Here is a 21,323-nt window from a genome sequence, read left to right as displayed (position 1 = left end):
CCCCCACACTCCCGACACACACACTCACATGCACAGTAGAGTATATTTTAATCCTATGCATTTTTCTTACATTTACTACAGCCTTTCTAACACATATTTGATTTTCACCTAATTTATTATGTTTAAAGTTATGCAGTTGCATGATACTCTCCCGATACATTAAAATTATTCATTAGTTGATCTTTTTTATATTCAAATCATGCTGTGCAGTTGTAATGCCTATGAAAATATTATGTGGGAGAGAAATGCAATGCCTATGAAAATGATATGTGGGGGAGAAATACAATGCTTCTGCAAGGTCAGCAATTACAATTCTGGATCTTTTCCCTGAATGTATGGCAAACGCACATGAACAGATTTGTGAAATGCATAGTTTAGTACTTTCAGGATTATCTGCTTTACCTAGAAAAGGTGATAATATATACTCAGTAATCTCAAAATGTGATCTGTGCCTATCCTGCTGTTAATAACTATGTACCTTATAGAGAATCATCACCCAGTCTCACAGCAGAAATGTACGAAACCAAATGCAACAATAAAATGCATTTTCTCATCAGTAAGAGAAAACTGCATGTTTACATCTTTAAAAGAAATACTTTATCTGCTAGCCCAGTGGCATGCTGCTGTTATAGATTAAAACTAAAACACCAATAATTGTATGAATAAGAATGGAATCATATTAAGGCATCATTCAAATAATTGTACTCCAAGCATGCAAATGTTTCAAGCTGAATGTGCACTGTACTTAAAAACATAAGAAACTGAGATATTAATGGGTAACACAACAAAGCCAAATCTAAGTAATTCTTACTCCAAAATAATTTCTTAAAGAAAAATTCAAATTCAACACAATGTGATAAAAGAATCCAGCATTTTGCAAGTAAGCAAACACACATGCACACACACACACACACACACACACACACACACACACACACACACACATGCATAAATATATATATATATATATATATATATATATATATATATATATTTTTTTTTTTATTTATAATTTTGCTAGGAATTACTCAGAAGGGTAAAAGAGTAAAGACATTTTTCTGAAGCAAGGCCATGCTGTAATGCTTTAAGTTTCATTAGTAATTCCCCTGTGTAGCTTTTTCTTCAAAGACATGCCATCCTTGATAGGATGACCTATTTTAGGGCAAAGAGTTGTTTCAGCCTTATAAATTATACTGTAAAATGAGTGAAAATGTTATTGAGAGGTGTGTGACAAAATAAGATTAAAGATTACTACAGACAAAGATTGTTGTTTTATTAATGGGATCCTGTCAGCAAGATGAAAAATTCTTACCTTTTCATAACATGATGAGACCACATTCAGATGAATATGGCAACCAGCAGTTCTCTTGACAGCTACAGAGAAACAATGCACTAATAATGAGTCTCTTGGTTATATACTGCTACTTAGAATATTCTTTGTATGTGGAATATGTGAGTATTTTCTTTTAGAAATGCAAACTATATATTTTCTTAATGTACCTTGAAATCACAGTCATTTGGAATATATAGGTACATCAAGCCCACATTACCATTTTTATAAAACTGAATATATTTTAGGACATTATAAATAATAAATCTGTTTAAAGCATATATTTTCCTTAAAACAGAACATGCCCGTATATATATATATATAATATATATATATATATATATATATATATATATATATATATATATATATATGTGTGTGTGTGTGTGTGTGTATATATATATATATATATATATATATATATATATATATATATATATATATATATATATACACACATATATATAAAATATTTTTTTTCACAGATATTGGTCTCTGGATGAAACCCTTCATCTATGACAGAATTTCCTCCTATTTTTTTTTTTTTTTTTTTTTTTTTATGAAAAACACAAATGGCATCTCTGCAAGTTTCTTTAAAATGTCTGGATGCAAACACATATCAGCAAAAGAATTTAGATAAATATTGTCCCCATTTCCACATCCTCTTCAGATGTATACAATTTTTTATTTATCATTTTATGTTTGACATTTCTTGAAAAGCTGGTTTAACAACACTCCATATTAAGTCTTTATAGTTCGTCCAGTATTTAGGCACTGCTTACTCCTAGCAATTTCACAAATGCTAAATGAATCTACATGGCTGAATAAAAACAATCTAAGCAAAATAGTGTAGAACCTATAATGGTGTTCATATGCTATTTTTTAACAAATGAAGTCTTCATTCAACATAAGCAGAGCAAATTTATAACTAATATATATTTGCATGCTGTTCCATTAAGGAATGAAGGTGCTAAAATGCTATGACTGATAGAGAGGTCTTTGGAGGAATTTATTCCATCAATGGAAATCCTGGGACCCTTGATTAAATTACTGTGCTATAACAAAAAGCAGCACCATTTATTTCTGGTTTTAATAAGTAAAGTTCTCTGTTTTTATAAGTGTAATGTGAACCTCTTTGACACATAGCACAACATATTACATAAATAAAGTTATATTGTTGCTGGTTCATATTATTGGTTATCCCTTTTGTATTTCCTGATAATTTTCTAGTATTATTACTATATAAAATTAATTAATATAGGGTACTGTTGGATACATACCACATCCACTACATATTCAGACTGTCCACAGCCAGCACCACGTGTGAAGTAATTTCTGCATTTAGCCCTCCTGACCCTTATCTAGTAACTTTGGCAATGAATCAAAGCAATTCTGAGAATGAAAATCATAGTTAGATAAGGATTACAGAGTGTATTATGCTAAATGTTATGAGCTGAAAATAATTACTATAACCCTTTTGTATTGCAAAATCACCTTTTTAATGGCTATGATAAATGGGCTCACAACTTTTTTAGAGGAAATAATGCATATTCTAGAAATGTAATTAGTTTACATTAAGCATTTATCAATATCAACCTGTTTAATTATTTTCAGTGTTTGCAGTTGTTCAGTAATATATTCTTTCTGTCGTCTAGTTTGATATTTAGAGTAGTAGCCTATTTTACTGTTACCTCTCTAAAAAAGAAAGCATTAACAATAACAGGCGCATAAATGTTGCTGTGAAATTAGTTTGCTATTTATCATTGCTTATAAATATATATATATATATATATATATATATATATATATATATATATATATATATATATATATATTGAAACATGATGGCAATCCTATGCACTACATTAAATGTGTGGCAGTATGTGTTGTTTAGAAAGCAGCTGAACCTAGTCCAGTCCCATATAATCTAGCTGGTGCTGACATACATTTGTGAGTTAAAACATATTTATATAAACACTGTTGGCAAGTTGGTAAATAAACGCAGCTGTGCTAGGTGGCTTCACCACATGTTGTTGAGAAAACATATGTACAACAGTAAGCAGATGTCTACTTTAATTAGATCTTTGTGCACAGCTTTGTTGAAGTCTGATATTTTGTTATTTATTTTTTGCTTCACCTCACTGTGACTGTTAAACTTCCATTCCCTATTACCCCCGACAGCTACATTCATTCTCAAAGCACCAGAAGAGGGAGATGAGAGTCAGTGATTGTGCATATTGTCTTGGTCTGGGGGGTACCATGATTTTTTATATTAAATTGACACTCCCCTTTGACCAGCCATTGAATTGCATTCTTCACACTGTTGAACAGTGTGAGTGCATGTTTCTTGCTTTTATCAGTCACCTAAATGTTTCTGCAGCAGGAGGCATTCAAGATGGAACTTCTCCTGTGGGACTTCCTCAATCCCTCCCCTCCTCCCATGACTGGTGTGTCAGCATTAGTCACTTACACCCATCATGGCTAGCTGTATTACTATGCAGGCAACTAGATGAACTCAAGTAATTCCACATCCATACTTTCGCGGCATGTAATGGTGGCAATGGATCAGTAGTACTTCTCCTTCACTTATTCAGTGTCTTTGACTTTGTTAAACTAGTGGATCGTCCTATCCAGATCTTGTTCATTATTTCTATTAGTGTTGTTCACATTGAACTTGGAGACACATGCTGTTTTAATTATTTATTAATTGTGTGTTTACTGGGATAGTGGGGTCACCCAAAATGAACTAATTTCAGCCACATCCTGAACCAAAGGGAACAATAAAATATTTGTTGTGTAGGAAGATTGATCTAATTGAAGAACCTTACATAATTTGCCTTCAAATAGGCAAACTAATGGAAGAATACTAAAATTTCCTCACATAGCAATTAAGATAAAAAAATCAATACATTTTAGGTCATAAAAATCAAGATATATCAAAAAAATCATCAGATCAATGTGACAAATCATATATTGTATCATATACATCAGCACAAGTAGGCACATTTACTGTGTTTCTTTACTCTGTGGTAGATTGGACATTACACTGTGGTAGATTGGACATTACTCTGTGGTAGATTGGACAGAACAGTCTTTTCAGCCATGACTCAAGTGGAAAAAGAAAAAAAGAAAAAGAAAAGTCAGAAACCAAATTATATGAATGATATTTATTCAATTGGAGCCAAATGATAACTAAAGAAAAACATAAATAAGTACTGCATCACTTCATCATAGTACAAGTTGACCATTATGTCATGTTTAAGCATGCATATAGCTTTGAATAAGGGCCATGATATAACAAATGGTCATGCAAGTCAGGTAGAGGCCTCATCTAGCAATCAATCAATCAATCAATCAATCAATCAATCAATTAATCAATCAAATCAATAAACCAAATGTCATGCATGTTTCTATAAGACTGAACAAGCTCAAACAAATCATATATAAACTTAATAAAACATCAAATTATCAAAACAAAGAAAAACATAACGGTTATAACCTGAGTAATCATAGTTGTGCCGATAATAATAACATCAAGGGTGCATTTAAGAATTAAACAACAGAAAACATAGAATTAAACATCTAAGAATGAAATTAAAATAAAAAAAAAATGAATTACAAAATGCTATATGAAAAGATATATCTTACTGCAACTCCTGAAGGAAATCAAGAAAGCATATTGCAAAACCTCTGGTAGTAGCAAACCCTACAGTTTTGGAGCACAGCAGGAAAAATACCATACCTACAGTATTTAATCACAAACCTATGAACCACCAATACTTACAGAGCAGCTGAGTACAGAACCTGTAAAGGCTGGTAGGGCACCAGATACTTTGCAATGTATTAAGGATCTTGGGCATGTATGACTTTAAATGCCACCACAATACCTAGGAAACAATGTCATAATTAACCTTGGCCCTGTGACATAGAGCAATAAAGCCCTTATTGCAATCTAGCTGGTCTGGACAGTGGAATGTCCAAACTAGGGAGGGGGGTTGAAGTGAGAGGCTGAGGTCAAATCATCCATACTGGGGGATGGAAGCAATGTCATCCACTGTTACAATGATTTTGACTGGAGCTTGCTGTCAGTTTGGAGTGGCTCATGCCAAATAAAGAACCAGAAGGTTATTCCCAGATGTGCTCAGAAGGCAGTCGTGTAGAAACTACCAGCTGTTGGGCAGTGGGAAAGGTATATACAATTAATGCCACATGTGCCAACTTTTGAGATATAATTCACACACTTAAAATGTTAGTTATATAAATTGTTTTGGCTGGATTTTAATGTCACATGACCTTTTATCCATGATATTTATTATGTGCATTTCACAATAATGTTTGCTCTGAAGAAGCTTCATTTGAAGGTGTGCAGATTAAAGTGCATACCCTTAATAAATTTGCCAGTTTTTGCTACGTATCTGGGCAGTGAAATTTTTATTTTTACTCTTAATTTTATTTTAATTTTGTTATACAATACATTTGACTGATTATGTTATTCAGCTGGACATTGTGACTTTAATTTTCTATTTCATAGTTTATGCATAAGGGCTACTCTTTTAGATATTTTGCTCAATATCTGTAAAAGTTGTCACATTTCAAGTCTAACCTACCAAGAGAGAGAGATAGAGATGAAAATTGTTTTAGCATCAAGTGTGGTGCAGACAGCAAGAGACAGCAGAAATTAAAATGCAGTTACACCAAATGTATATGTGAATAAAAAAAAAACATAATGGAAAATGCTTTCTGAGTAATACATAGTGAGTGTTTGTTACAAAAGCCCCAAAATCCCTTATGTATGAAGCTGTACTTTCCTATATCCCTACGGCTTGCGTTATCTACTCCAAGGTCACTGCACTGCTCCTTGTGGTAAGATGATGATCCATTTTGAATTGTTCTTTATTAAGATAGCATTTTGGGGCAATAAGTCCAAAAGCTGCAGTTTAGTCAAGTATCATTAAGTCACTGCCAAACAGATCTTTCCAGAGTAAGGTAGTTTTGCTGTCTCCTAGGAGCTATTAGCATAACTTAGCAGATTGTGTTTGAAATTACCTTACAGTCCTGCAGATTCTTTGGCAATGATAAATATTTTAAAGACATAACTAAGCTGGGCCATCAGTGCAGAGGATTAAGGCTGTGAACTGCTTCCTGTAGAATAAGGTTTGAGCCCCTTAGCCTCCATTTGCCTGCAGTGTGACTCCAAGCAAGTCAATTAACCAGACAGTACTCTGGGGCCGAGTCTGAAAACTGTCTACATTTATCAGTGTTCTACTCCAATTAACAAATGTCATAAACAAATTAAATAAATAAGTAAATGCTGAGTCATAACATATTTATTTATTATATTACTTTGTTGTTTGGGTAGGTGGGTTGTATAATGCCCATATTTAGCCACACCTGGACCATAGTGACAGTTAACAACTTTGTTCAAACAATGTACTGTAGTAAATACACAATACTTGGTCGTACCCTGAGATGCAACATCTGAAAACAGGAGACATACATGACCACTCTTAACAATAAATTATGAAGGTAATAGTTTAGTTAGGAAAGTGATGCTTAAAGTAGCAAAAGGGCAGAATGACTGCTATATACAAATATACAAAATGAATAAACAGCTGTTTTGCAGCCAGTATAAATGTTGCAGTGTTAGAATGTGCTGGTTGATGCAAGATGCCTTATGTTAACTTTTAGCTGCTGCCATTGTCCTATTACTCTGGTTGAAAATTTCATGGAATTCTTAGAAAAAGCCAAAAAACGACACGCTCAATGGGACCTGAAAGGACTTTTGGACAATTATTTAATAAGGTATCCCAAGAATTAGTAGCTAACTTTAATGTTTAATGAGATCTTGGGAAGAAGATTAGTTACTGAAGATTGGAATAAACCACTTGTGATCTTTGTTTATAAAGGTGGTTACAGGCAAAATATTTCTCTCTTGTTCTATTAGCCTGACCTCCATAAATGTTAAATATTTCAAACATTGTCTACTTAAATCACTAATAGGAAACAATAAATATGGCTCTAATATATAAATAGACATTCAACTTTGGTTTACCAGACTTCGTTCTATGATAGAATTTCAAGATTAATGAAGTTAGGTATTTGATGTGCAGTGATATATCTTGACATTTCAAAGGCATTTGATCAATGTACTATGATCAGATACTAACTAAACTGTATAAATGTAAAGTCAGTCTTATATATAAATAGATGGATAGAAAGGTTGTTGACTACTAGGGAAAAAGCAGTCATAATGCAAGGTAATAAGTCAAGCGTGGAAGAATGCCAAAGGAGATGTGTCATAGGGCTCTTTATTGGGTCCAATAATCTTTAATTTCATATTCTCTGATTGTCCAACTTCTACCAACCTTAGAATATGCAGTATGCAGATAACTGAAAAATAAGAGAAAACATTCATAAAACCAAAGACTTAATCCAAATAAATTACCACCTTAAAGAAATAAAAAAAAATTGAAGTCAAGAATTTGGAAAAAAAAATAAGTGTGAAGTTGTCTCATATTGTACAAAATATACATTCAGCTCAGACTGGAACAGAAGAATTTAAGTAAATCTGGAATGAGACAGAAGAATTTAAGTAAATCTGGATGTATAAAAAACTTGGTACCACTATTATTAACGCACTAATATCATGCAATAGATATTAAACAATAAGCCCTGATAAAAGTTTGCCTAGTTATGAGCACAATAACAACTGGAGATGATGTTACGCTACCCATATTATATAGGTCATCAGTAAGACCTGTTATTGAATACAGCTTAGTATTTTGTAGAATGACCTTATCTAAGTATATTGGAATGTCATTGATGTAGGTTACTAAAAGGAGTAATGGTGTCAGAAATCTGGACTACTTTGAAATACTGAAGAAATTGAAACTATTCTGCATATTATAAAGGTTTATAAGTGACAACCCCTGTTTATCATTTAGAGCAGTGAAGAAAACATTATTAAGGAATGACTTAGACTTAACTTTGGATAAACAATATCATAAAAACAGAAACATAGGTCCATTATACAATATGGATACAAAATAAAACAGTAAAAGGGGACTACTTTGTTTTTCTCTTTGTCCATGGATTGTGGAACAGATTGCCTTATCTAATCAAGAATAGGTATGTAGGTAGTTAGTTACCAGGTATGCAATCCAGGAGGCAATTAAGGAGCCTAAAACAAATTCCCAATTGCTCTAAATCACTGTCAAGTTAAGTAACTTGCACTTGATCGTATAGTAGACAGATGAAGGTAGAGCATTTCAAATCTGGTATCCTTGGCATAGGAAGAAGCCCAGTAAAAAGTTAGAACTTTAGTTCTATATGCTGCCAGGAATGTTGAAACTTTAACTACGTTTAAGAAAAAATATAGATGATTGTATGACTGATATCTAATTTATGTTTGGACTGAAAAAGACTGTATTATTAGTGAGTCTTAGGACCTGATTATAGAGATAACACAACTTATGAATTTGTAAACTTATTTGTACTCATCTGTAAGGAGCTGAGTTTGTCGAGTTGACTGTACTAAATTCAATGCTTTTTATTATACTTTGGAACTTATTGAACTCCAAGCTGCAGGAATAAGTTCTGTAAAGGCTTTTTCTCCAGTTGCTTTAGTGGATGTTTGCCTTACTAAAGAAATTGCATTCACCCAAATATGAATGAAAAGGATAAGACATTCTCTGTACCACAGCTTGGCAGCTAGTAGTGGGCAGCAAGAACAGATCAGGAATTAGTAATTTAGCAGTAACTTTGCTCTTTTAGTCTTTGGTAATGTGTGGAAGAGCTTAGAATGCTTAGTTAGCCTGATTTTTTCTTATCAAAACAAAACCAGAACAGTAGTTTAACATTTATTCAAAACACAGAAGCAGCATTAAATTTCTTGTCTTTCTGTCTTTTTTTTAACTGGTTGCTATGTAAATGCTATATGCTTCAAATGTTTTGGTCACCACTCCCGTCAATACATCTCTTCTGACTCCAGTTTTGTTTTCACAGAGCAAGATTTTAATAGACTAGAAGTTGCTTCTGACAGCAGAAGAGGAGAAATACAGAACAATAACTGCCATGGAACTCTAACCCCTTCAACAGACTGAGAGTTGAATTTTTACAGATAAATAAACTACTGGATAAATAAAGAATGTTTGAGAAACTGACTCTTAGAAATATTACTTAACTAAATAAAAATTAAAACACTAAAATGAAAGTAAAGTGAAGAAAAAAGACAGTAATTAATAATGATGATGACTAATAATAATAGTAATAGCAATAATAGTAATAATAGTAATAATAGTAATAGTAATAATAATAATAATAATAATAATAATAATAATAATGCAACAAACAGCAGTTAATAAGCAAAGAAGATAATACGGGAGAAATTATTTACAAACATTTGAGATCAGTAGCCATATAAGAGACATTTTTCAGAACATAGTGCTGCCTCATTTATTAACCACCTCTTTGAGCTGAGAGTTGGCTTCTTGCCTCTAAGCAAAGGTTGGCAGGATTCAGAGGGTCATGGCCACTTCTACCAAGTGCTACCAAATTTATCACTACTGCCCAGAGATTGTCAGGAGCAATAACAGCAGCAGTAGCATTTGGAATTCAATAAGTTCTTTGAGAGTTTTGGATGTTAAGTAGACATATTGTTTAATGCCACTCTTCTACTTATATTATGCAGCCTTGGCACAGATTGTTCCTCTGTGGTGGCAATAACAATGATGACTAACAAGGATGTTAGGATATTCTTCAGGCAGCACCTACAAGAGAGAGGCAAGTAACTCTAAGTATTCCATTGTGTGGAAGGAAAAGTTAGGAAAAGGAGATGAGAGGGAAATGCCGCACCAGTGTACATGATGATAAGGACAAGAAACAAATTCATAGTTCTAAAAGAGCAGATGCACAGGGAAGGAAGCTAGATGTCATCATTCATCTAAAGGCTTATGAACAGGATGGGTTTTCTACAACTGTTTGAATGCCTTTAGATCATGACTAACCTCCTCATTGCTTGAAATGGCAAGTGCCCTGCCTCCCACTAGCTCAATCCTACTACTAAAACTGCAAAGTGCCTGACAGCCAGCTAACACAGTCCTACTATGTGCATACATATCCCACATAAAACCTTAACCCTAACCATAAAAGTCTCACCCACTCTGTAAATGTAATCCCATAATTCCCTCCCTAACCATAAAACTCCCAGTCACTGCCTAACCTTAATCACAAATCCCTGTCCCTAACCATGATCCACCCAGTCACTGCCTATCTCTAATCACATATCCTTCTCCCTAATAACAAAACTTCAAGTCACTGCCTAACCCTAACCCTAATCACAAATCCCTCTCCCTAATCGTAAAACTCCTAATCACTGTCTAACTCTAATCACAAATCCCTCTCCCTAACCATAAAACTTCCAGTCACTGCCTAATCATCCCAGGCATTCCTTAAACATAAAAATCACAGTTACTCTCTAATACAAACTTGAAACCCTGTTCCTTAACCTTAACCCTAAGAATCAGTAATTCCTTAAAACTAATCTGAAATCCTACTCCATAAACATGAACCCACCATTTGCTTCCTAAACATAAAGTCCTTGTCACTCCCTAACTATAATCCAAAATCCCATCTATTTGATAATAACTGTAAATCTCTTCATTTATCCCTAAACCTAAATATAAAAATTGCTCACTAACCCTGTATCTCCCAGTTGCCATGATCTAAACCCCATCCTTCCATTCATTCCCATTCCACATGGATGCAGCACTTAACTTTATCAAACTGGCCTATGTATTTGAAGAGCAGTTCCACTCTCACCTCAGTAACTACCATAAGTATCCTGCTCAAACTTGACTATGCCTTTGAACAACCTCCCATGTAAGCTGCTTGACATGAGCACCTGGCTCTACGATAGTGGGCTGCAAGCAGCCAAGACTTGAAGTTGATCAGTTCAGCATCACAATTATCTAGAAATAATGTAGATTAATATTAATTGACTAAGGGGAGTAGGAAAGCAGGTCCTCACTCACAAGTCAGGTAAACGACAAGCTTGTCCCCTCCAAAATAATCTATCTTGCATTTCACATTCAGCCATATATCTTTTTCTTTAGCTTTTTTGTGAGTATTCTGTCTTCCAGATTTTAAGACATGCTGCAGGTGGATTGGACACTTAAATTGGCCCTAGTGTGTGTGAAGAAGATTCTGTCTTCCAGATTTTTGCCACAGGATTTTGGAGAGATAGTCTATAAAGCTAAAAGGTTTCTGGAGACATCATTTTTATTATGATAGAGAATAACAACAAAAATGGTGATTAGTCTACAGCATAAGCCAAATAATAAATATATATATATATATATATATATATATATATATATATATATATATATGTATATATATATATATATATATATATATATATATATATATAAAATGATGAAGAAATGAGACAGAAGTGGAATAACAGAAATATTTAAATTCCTTGGGTGTTTCCAAAGAATCTTAAATGGACTAAAGGTTCAAAAAAAAAAAAAAAAATATATATATATATATATATCTACACAAGATTAAGTGTATGCATTGTGAGAGCACAAAGAAGGGGAGATAAGACCCATACAAGAATAGCTAATTTTCACAAAAAATTGGTGGATGATAAGAGCGGTTATCTTAAATAAATAGTTGAATTACAATCAGTAACAGGATTCATGGTACATATACAAGGAAACTCTTTCTTTCTGGTTAAAAGAAAAAAATGGATACAGGATGCATGTTGGTTATGCAGAACTTGGCAATTGTGCAAAAAGTAGGAAAAGCAGAATATGTAGACCAGGTCATCATTACCTGCTGCCAGCATCTGCATTTGAGTATTACTTTGTTGAAGGTGAGGAAGCTTTACATGTATCTGACAGTACACACTGATGGTCTAGTCCATGGAAATAATGTTTCTTTGCCTTTCTTGCAATAATTCTAAAGCACTACACCTCATACCTCTCAACCTCTCGGAGCAAGAAATCTGGACAAAGCCATTAATAAAAGTGAGACAAAGGCCCAAAAATAGGGACTATTTTTTAAATATTGCTCTTACAAACTTAGAAAGTTGATAGAATAACAGGTTTTGCATTAGCATGAATTTTCTGAACTGTATGAAGTCTGAAACTCAAATATTCATTATTTTCTAACTTGTCTTTAATGATTTGCCACTAACTTCCAAGAAAAACACAATTTTATGAAAAACAGACCAAAAATTTTACGCAAAAATGTGGACATTTGCGAAAATCTGTACAGTTGAGTGGTATGCTACACCTCTCCGCCTTTGTCAACACAGAACCAAATACATATACAGACAAATGCATACACACACACACACACACACACACACACACACACACACACACACACACACACACACACACAGACACACACATGCAATGCACTTACTTGCATGCCAATAAACTTATAAAAGTATACATGCACCTGTAATCTCATAAGAACTGTACAGTAGTATTATATGCATTGTAAAAGTCATTCTTATCCTGTTATACAGTATCCTTTTCACTAAGATTACTGGAGTTATTATAAAAGCAACAGGTTAAGGATAGAAAGCATGGTAGATGTGAGTTACTGTCTGGTAGACAACATACAAAATTACTTTTATTTTTTTTGCTCTTAAAAGCTTTCTTCTGCATTATATTTTTTACTCAACTAGAATTTCCAAGGTTTCTTGGGCAATTATAAAGATGTGTTACTGAATAATGATCACTTTTTTTTTTTATAATCATATAATATTAGAATAAATGCAGCTCCCACTGAAAAAAAGTAAATTCAAATTCAAGAATTCCCTGGTGATTAGCGGCAGGTTTATATTTGTATCTTAAAGCTAAGTTGAAGTTTAAATTTACACAAAGTTGTAGTCTGTATGAGGACTAACTAAAGCAAAATGTATAAAGAATAAGGGCATATGCAAGGTTTCACAAAAGCTTCCTGCAATGTGAAGTCCTAACTTGGAATGTTTCGGCATCAACAGTAAAGCTGACTAATTTAGAGACCACTCTCATTGAGACTTTCCGTTGGTGGTGGCCATAGCATGGTGGAAATGTTATATGCAAATTAACCATGGGCAACAGGTATTATTTTATATATATATATATATATATATATATATATATATATATATATATATATATATATATAAATCACTATGGTATACCAAAATTCCACAATCCCGATACTCTAAATCCCAAGGACCAGAATCTCGAAACTTAAAAAAAAAAAAAAAAAAAAATTAAAACATGCAACAAACTATTCTAATGTGTATGCAAGTCCCCCTGCACCCCCCCACATGGGGGGAAGCATCCCCTAGAGCCCCTGCAACTTAAATATACCAACTCCAAGATCGCACTACAGTGGAGTGAACAGCAAAGTTCCCGTTCTGCACTGTGCAGCAATCCCCATTCACTGTGTTCAAGATTTCGCAATCTCGAGATTCTGGTCCTCGGGATTCAGAATTTTGAGGTTGTGGAATTTTGGTATTCCGTAGTGATCCCGGCTATAGATATAGATATAGATAAAGACATTTTGCAGAGATGAAGTAGTGCATTCTGTCTTTTGATAACCCTGTGAGATTGTTCATGACTATTATCACAGCTGTGTGTGTGTGTGTGTGTGTGTGTGTGTGTGTGTGTGTGTGTGTGTGTGTGTGTGTTTGTACTTATATGTGCATTTGTGTGTGTATCTGTGTCAAAATGTGCATTCATGTACGTAGTGGCACAAATGTAACTGAATGGATATGAGTGTGCATGTGTGTTTGTGTGTCTGTTTGTGTGTGTCTAGGTGCTCGTATTATGTGATGTAAGTATGGAGAAGCCATCTACGTGTAAATGTGGGTATCTGAATGAATTTGTTTATATTTGTGTGTTTCTCTGCATGGCTTTACCTTGTCTTTGAATCAGAGAGACTCGCCACCAAAACCAGCTGACTAACGCAAATTGGCCGATTAGCGTGAGCAGGGAGTATCTTTCTGATTCCTGCCGATACATTTTATAGTCAACTACAAAGGCAAAAGATGACCTTAAGTATGCAGTATATAACTGAAGGTTGTGAAACTATGTGCATGTGAATGTTAGATTGTCACTTAATGTGCAGTCTGCTGCCAGTGTTTAAAACTCACAGAGACACACACAGAGCATTTCCTATGTCTATGACTGGCATAAATATATATTTTATATTATTCACTTTCACTTGCTAAACAGTAAAGACTAATTCAAGAAAACAGCAATGAAATTTAATAAAAATATGCATATTTTAGAATATTAACAAATAGGATTACATAAACACCTAAAAATCTGACAGCTGAATATGCTGCTTCCCTGCTGAAGTCATAATTATTAAAAGATTAAAATTAGGGAACCTTTTGACAGAATCAAATTATTCTTATTTAAAAAAAAATCACTTCAGTCCTTGATTAGTGTCATTATTTCATACAGTATTATTGCAAAATGATGCAAACATTTGTGTTTGTCAATTAGACTTGTCAGTCATCCTGATACCTGGTTTATTAGTTTCTTGTCATTTCATGCAATTATTAAAATTAAAAAGTGCACAGTCACAATAACAAAAACATTCAACTATAAACACTTCAATAATACATATTAAACATTTTTTGTGCTATTTCTACATTCGTGAGGAGTTTCTGTCTGCATTTCCTTATAAAATCCAAAACATGATTAAAATATACAATTGCAGTGTTCAGCTATTTGAAGTTTATTCTGCACTGTTTATAATGTGAGTCTGATGCTTAAAAAAATCAGCTATACTGTTATTTCATGAAGCCACATGGTTCATATCAAAATGTGCAGTAAGGAAAGAATAATATATACAGTGTGGGGAGTACTGATTAATGAAAGGGCATCATGAAATACATATAGCAATGATGGCACATGTAGTAGGCATCATTACCTCAGGTAAATCCAGTACTGCCCAATAATGCCATCTCTGGTGGGTATTACAATACTTCTCTGCAGGGAATTACAATACTTATTTTAAATGCCAGTTTTTTATACATTTGCATTTATTTGTAGTTTTTAATGTAATACAGTTTCACTGCAAAGTGTTTATAAAAACAATGAAGCTAAAATATTGTTGAAATAGAGTGTGACTCTAAAAAACATAATAGTGATCACAGAACATTAGAATTACTACAACAAAGTGTTCTGCATATGTGTAGAATATTACCTTCAGAATGAATTGAAATGGTTTGAGTCAACACCATTTTGGCGATCTCAGGAGGAGGAATAGGGATACCCTCAACCATTGGATCGGGGAATTTAGGACTAGGGTCACCCCACAGATATGTAAGTATCAATTACAGTGAATGTATGTAAGAGTTAAAAGCAGAACATAGTCAAGACTGGTATTCATAATGGTATTCTGTTCTGTTTTTACCACAGCTGCCATGGAGCTTGCGTTTCTCAACTGTAAAAGGAAAATATGCATGCATTAGACTGTAGGCCAAAACAACAGTACAGTATTAGATAGTAGTCAGAGGTTGTGGGTTCAAAAACCACACTTCCAAACTATACAATACTGTTAAATTTTCATCAGTAGTGCAACGTAACTTCAGACCTCTATACCAGTGGCACAAATGGCCTGCTGTAAACTGTAATCAGTATAATGTGGACACGCATATCTGTAATATATGCATACATCAAGGATCGCTTACTGCAATCTGTATTCTAGTGTGCAACTGTAATGAGATGGGTAGTCTTAAAAGTAAAAAAGGTATTTTTTAAGAGTTGGTAGTCTTTAAAGTAAAGTTAAAAGAATACAGTCCAATAATTGTATCAATGCATTGTATGTCACATATGAAGTCACTAATGTTATCCCTTTTTTACTCTCACCCCAAACCTTATCTTACCTCTCTTTTTTTTTCTTTATGTTTTTACCCTACAGCACAGCTAGACAGGCCTGTTCCACTGGATCATCCTGACCCTACTCCACTGGCTACAGCACCGCTGCCCAGCACGTCTGGAATGAAAGCTGGCACTGGCAGCACCTCCTCTGCTGCCCCTGCACTACCTGGCTCTTCAATTAGTTCTGCCCCGCAGGATAGGCCAGTGGTTCCCTCCAAGAGCAGTGAGGGAGGTGGAGATTTTACCAACCATGATAAACTGCCAGGACTGGTGCATAGGATTGTGTGCCACACTGTTGGTGCACACCTACACTGGATGGAGACACTGCTGTCTATCATTGTGGTCAATAACACAAGAAGGAGATGCAGACATCAGGCACTGCAGCCATGCAGTGAGGTAACAGTGGTGATGGTCCAGTGTTTGAGGACTCGATTCTCACTGTCACCCAGCTTGACGTCCATGGGTTCTTGATATCCCCACCCTCACCCCAACCATGTTGTTTACTGACCCCTTGTGTCCTTCACCATCCCTGTGTCTTGTCTTGTATGTTGTATGCAAGCTCTGAATATCATGGCATGACCTGTGATGTGCACCATATGTTTGGACTTGGAAATCCTGTAAGAGATATGTTAGAAAGTAATAATACACATTGCAGTTTCTTACTTCACCACCTTCACAAGAGATAAAGTTTTTACATATTGATGCTATCAACTGTCGAACTTTCCAAAGCCAATATAAGTTAAAGGTACAATGAGAACTACAAAAGCAGATATACTAACCAATACATTAACTATGCACCCTGAGCATCAGGCACCAAGTTTTTGTCTGCCTGAATTCAAAACATAGAAAACAGGGATATGGAGCAGTTGTCATCACTTGAACAGGGTGTGGCATGGTGTTCATTACAGAAAGAAGTTACAAAGGGATGATACACATTGCAGTTTCTAAATTTACAAGCCTTACAACAGCATTCACTATAAAGCTGTGACATTTGGATGCTCTCATCTCTACATTTCCAAGGCCAATATAAGTCACAGGTACAATAAACAGTTTCCCAACACAAATGCAGATATAGTAAGAATTAAGTTATCTATGCACCCTGAGCATCAGACACATATTTTGTATCTCTGAATCAGAAAGGTAGAACACAAGGATATGGCACAGTTACCATCACTTGCACAGGGTGTTGTGTGTGGGGGCAGGAAGCGTAGGTTGATACAAAAAGTCAGTGAGTGTATATGAGTAAGAAGGTAGACATTTGGACAAAACAACAAATGGGCAGATAGAGAAAATGAATAACTGGTGTGTGTGTGTGTGTGTGTGCTTGTGTGTGTGTGTGTGTGTGTGTGTGTGTGTGTGTGTGTGTGTGTGTGTGTGTGTGTGTGTGTGTGTGTGTGTGTGTGTGTGTGTGTGTGTGTGTGTGTGTGTGTGTGTGTGTGTGTGTGTGTGTGTGACTGCAGGGGTCCTCATGGGGAAATTGGTGTGTAAGTGTGTGTATGAACACAGCCAAGCTGAGTACTAGCTCTACATCTTATTGTGTTGGACAGGTGTGAGCTGTGCATGGTAGAGGTGGCAGTTCATCAATGTTGTCCCTGACCATGAGAACTGGCTTTGCTAGGAGTTGCACAGGCACTTTGATGTCCAGGACCATGGCTAGATACAGTGCTGATACCTGAATATGAGTGCTGTCTGCTGGGAAAGGTCCCTTCATGGGAATGTCCAGGACATGACCCCATGGCCTGCCGTGTTTGTATATGGACATCACAGTCACTGATGTAGTAATGGAAGTACTGCCACTACGGTACCTTAACTGGGGATGGCCATGTTGGCTGACAGCAGATGATGTGGCTAACCTACGCCCACAAGGATGATGTTCCCCTCTCAGCAGATCTTCCATCACAGATGCTACTTGTTCCATGACAGACACCCCTCGGTCCATCACAGACACCCCTCATTCCAATGTGTCAGTCATCTGATCCAGTGAATCGGCAACATTGTGGAGACAATCACTCATGTCAGACTTTGCCACTTCTAAAATCTTGAGCATTTGCCTTGTGCACCTGTGGGAACATTCCTGTGCCTCAATGATGGCCCTAAACATATGTTGAGTGGCATGGGAAGTGACTCCTGCAACAGTTGGAGGAGGGTGAGCAGGCCTCCTCTGAGCACCCCTATAAATCCTCCTGCATGGCACCTTGCCCACACTTTGGCTGCAGCCAGACTCAACAGGCACTGAAGCCACAGTAGCCACACTTCTCTTATCAATGTCCTAGCCCTCCACCTGTCCAAGATGTGTGGGCTCAGTGGACTGGGTAGGCATAGGCATACTGGCTGTGTCCAATGTAAATGCAGGGGATGGCTGGGTGTTGACTTCTATGTCAGATTCAACCTCTGCACCCTCAGACTGTGCCTCAGTTTGGCCACCATCATCATCAGACTCTGCTGCTATACTGACATCAGGTGGCACAAGGCCCACAGTTCCATTGTGAGAATCATCTGTGATAAAAAACAAGACACACAGGAATACATTAATACTGGCACCACTATAGTGTAATATATGCTAACAAAGTAAAAATGCTGCCACTATTATAGACAGTCCAGCAATATACACAACACACTTGAGATCAACGCACACACTGCAATATTTGTTTAAATTGATCAGCAGTACTGACATCAAACTATTTGGCTTACCAGCTGCAGAAGGCAAGCTTTCTTGGAGGCTTGGTGTTCCTGAAAGATGGTAAGCAAGAGGTAGGGGCAACAACATCACAAGGAACTGTAACACATGGGTAATAAATTTTCCCTTTTACAGTTGCAGTAAACAAACATTTAAACAAAAATGTGGCTGACAACTCCAAACTAAGCTTATAACAGCAACAGTCTTCAATCCCCTCAACCAAATAAATACATTTGACATAGAATTATCTTAGTCATTTAAATTCACTAAACATATAACAGTATTCAAAGGTTCAGATAACAAGGCCTACCTGGAAGTTCCTTTTGGAGTGTGGTTATGTCTGAAATACTGCCCTCCCACATCCAGCATGTGGTGGACTTCAGTTTCCTGTGAGCTTTGTGTGGCCTTAAGTTAGCTAGCAGCTGCTCATTGGGGTCAGTGGTGGTTCTGTAGCAGGGCCTCCACCTGTACCCAAGAAGTCATGGACTACTGCAGCTGCTCTCCTTCTTGCAGTGGTAATCACATCAGGGGCCTTGTGGTGCACCTGTTCATAGGTTCTGCCATGGCCACCTATGGCATTCAAATCGACAATAATTTGTTGCCATAGTACAAGCCTAAAGCCCATATCTTGCCTTCCACTTTGCAGGAGGAAAGTTCCATGTTGCCGTAAACCATCAATTATATTGTTTTTGGCATCTATGAGGGGTCTTAGAAGCAGATTCACATGTCAGGATGCCATGATTATAGATGCCTACAAGAAAATGGACATGTAATACACATAAGTATCACGCAACTACAAAATATTGTCTTACATATACAAATTAGTTCTTTGAAAAACTTTTCCACCGAACACTACATCATCAACCCGTATTCAAGGAAATTCACTTCCACAATTCTCTGAATACTTAAAGGGCAAACAAATACTTATCCTGAAACCCAATGGCACTAAATGTAGCTAGACCAAACTCAACCATGTGGGGGGTTGCACCCACCACACTCCCCCATAACTAAATATACCAACTCTGAGATTGCACTACAGTGGAGAAAAGAGCAAATATTGTAGTTGGCCAACTATGTCTTTGCCTTGTAAGTATTCAGCAAATTGCAGAAGTGAATTTCACTGAATATGGCTCGTTGTTGTAGGGTTTGGTGGACAAGTTTTTTAAAGAACTGATATAGACCCCAACAGAAAAACTAGTCAGTCAGTATTTCCTACTGGTAAAATATATATAGTCTAGAGATGTAGAATACTAACAACAGGCAGGATGCAAAACAAGGAGATTAACAAGACCAATATATCCTTGTTAGTGCCATAACAGTAACTCACCTTAGCACCCACCACCACAAAGGAACAGGCAAATGACTCTTGTGGCTAACAAAATATCTTTGAAATGCTACAAGTAGTGTCAAAGAACCTGTCTCAGAAATATTTCTACATATGTCTCACACAGCAGTCATTTCCATTTATTTTAATGTCTTGCTAGTCATGTCTATGTCTGAAATGGCTGGACAAACATGACCATGACATCAGTAGACTTCTACATAATGCATACAGATAAAATTGTAAAAGCCTGTGCTTCACATTATTGTTAAATACTTTCCAGCATATGCAGTATGTAGGTGACAAAATGAAACCATACTTTGTGAGAATGAGTACTCCTCTGTAGAGATATCATGAAGCAAATGCTTGTTCTCAATGTTCCAAACATATAGAACTAACATCAGCTTGCCTAGCTACAGGGTTGCCTTTTGATATGGTGTACATTATTCCAGCTTCCAGCTGTGAGTGATTACTGCTTGGGAGGGGGAAATCATAACAGCACTGCAGTCTGCCTTACTTCCAGTGTCAGCTTAGACCTAGAAAGTGTTACATATAAAATTGGAAATATAAGTAAGCAGCACTACCCTGGTGCCTACCCACTTGGTGCCATAGATTGCACTCATGTACACATTAAGACACCACCTGGTGAACACGGTATGGTAGAATCTATGTTAACCACAAGGGATAGCACTCTATCAACTGTCAAGTCATGTGTACTGTCCTTGGAATTATCTTGAATGTGTGTGCTAGCAACCCTGGCAGTTATCATGACTCTCATATCTGGCACAAATCACAGTTGTACTAGATGTTTGCTAGGTGGGATATCCCACAGGACTATTTACTGTGGGATGCTGGGAATGCACTGGAATTGTGGCTGATGACACCCATCAACTGTGGATGCACAACCATGCAAGAATACCATATTGAGGCACATGCTCTACCAGAAACATCATAGAGCATGTGTTTGGGCTGCTGAAGTCACGGTCCCAATACCTCGATATATCTAGTGGAGCCCTGAAGTATAATTTATCCACATGCGCACAAATTTTCACAGTATGTGCTATGCTTCACAATCTGATCTTGTGGAAA

The sequence above is a fragment of the Protopterus annectens genome, chromosome 3.part0 (genome assembly GCF_019279795.1).
Source record: "Protopterus annectens isolate FY-2018-M chromosome 3.part0, PAN1.0, whole genome shotgun sequence".
Lineage (NCBI taxonomy): Eukaryota > Metazoa > Chordata > Ceratodontiformes > Protopteridae > Protopterus > Protopterus annectens.
This window is presented reverse-complemented; position numbering follows the sequence as displayed.